The following is a 1,640-nucleotide window of genomic DNA, read 5'->3' as shown; positions in this document are numbered from 1 at the left end:
ATTCATTTTCACCACAATGAAGAAATGATGCAATACTGCTTCTGAAATGTATCTGAAGTCATTGATAATGACTTCTAACAGTTTATACTGTAAAGTTATTATTAAATATAAGTTATATTCTGAGGTGATCAGTGGTTTCTGCATCTGTTAATTCCTTGCACTTATTTATTTTTTTTTTTTTTAATAATTTGAAAAGCATAGAGACAAAAAAAGAGAAAGATCCTCTGTTCTCCGGTTCACTCCCCAAATGCTCCCAACAGTTGGGGTTGGGCCAGGCTAAAGCCAGGAGAGAGAAACTCAATTTGGACTCCCATATGGGTGGCAGGGATCCAAGTACTTGAACCATTACCTGCTGCCTCCCAGAGTATGCATTAGCAAGGAGCTGGAGTTGGAAGTGGAGCCAAGACTGAAACCCAGGCACTCCGGTATTTGGTGTGGGCATCCTAAGTGGCATCGTAACTGCTATGCCAAATGTCATTTTTTCTGATGGAAAATAAGAAGTCAAAACTCATATCTAATTCACAAGGCATTTAATGCTAGCTTTTCACAGATATAAAATATAAGATTATTACTCTTGCCAGTGATAACTGATAAAAAGTCCATTTTTATTTTATTTTGGGTGGAGTATGATATTAACTTTATTTTTTAATTTTTATTTTTTAAAGATTATTTATTTGAAATGCAGAGTTACAGAGAGACACAGAGAGTGGGAGAGAGAGAGGTCTTCCATCCATTGGTTCACTCCCTAAATGATCTCAATGGCCGGAGCTGTGCTGATCCGAAGCCAGGAGCCAGGACCTTCTTCCAGATCTCCCATGCAGGTGTAGGGGCACAAGGACTTGGGCCATCCTCCACTGCCCTCCCAGGCCATATCAGAGAGCTGAATGGGAAGTGGAGGGAGCAGCCAGGACTCAAACTGGTGCTCATATGGGATGCCATCACTGCAGGTAGCAACTTAACCTGCTATGCCACAGCACCAGCCCCTGAGATTAACTTTACACTCATAATCAAAAAAACTAAGCAAATGCTGTTGAGTACTGACTTGTTCTGAGAATACAAGAAGAGAGGGTGGAGAAAGATACTTGCCTGTGCTGCTTTTGCAGTTACTTGCAGTCTTAGGATGGAGGGTGGGCTAGGGGAGCATAACAAAGGCCTTGCGGGAGGCAGGGGGTCTGTTTTGAAAAGAAAGACTTCAGCTAGCACTTGGTGGGCATGGCTTGGCCTCTCCTCCGCATGGGCCATACCCAGGTTCCTGGCTGCTCATCTACTGGCTTCCCTCCTCCTGGAGTCCCCTGAGCTCTCCACCCCAGGGCTCTGGCTGAGCCTGCTGCTCCCAGGTGTCTTGGGCCAGCGACCCCCGTGCAGCATCCTGAGGAGCTAGGCAGGGCCTGGCAGCTGCCCAGCCCCCAGCCCTCAGCTTTGCTCACACCTCCCCCACAAAACTCTTTCTGTAATTTTCCGCTTTACTCTTCAAGGTTGTGTGCCATGAATGCACGTCACAGTCCCCCTTGCACAGACATGTGAGGATCATTAAGAAGGCTCGTGATGCCAGACAGAACACACATCTGGGCCCGCAGTTCACATCTGTAAAGCATTGAGGTCAAGCTGATTTTTAATCTTGCAGGAGCATTAAGAATTTA

The sequence above is a fragment of the Oryctolagus cuniculus genome, chromosome 16 (genome assembly GCF_051225735.1).
Source record: "Oryctolagus cuniculus isolate XC-2025 breed Fujian yellow rabbit chromosome 16, ASM5122573v1, whole genome shotgun sequence".
NCBI classification, from domain to species: domain Eukaryota; kingdom Metazoa; phylum Chordata; class Mammalia; order Lagomorpha; family Leporidae; genus Oryctolagus; species Oryctolagus cuniculus.
Note: the sequence above shows the minus strand (reverse complement) of the source record.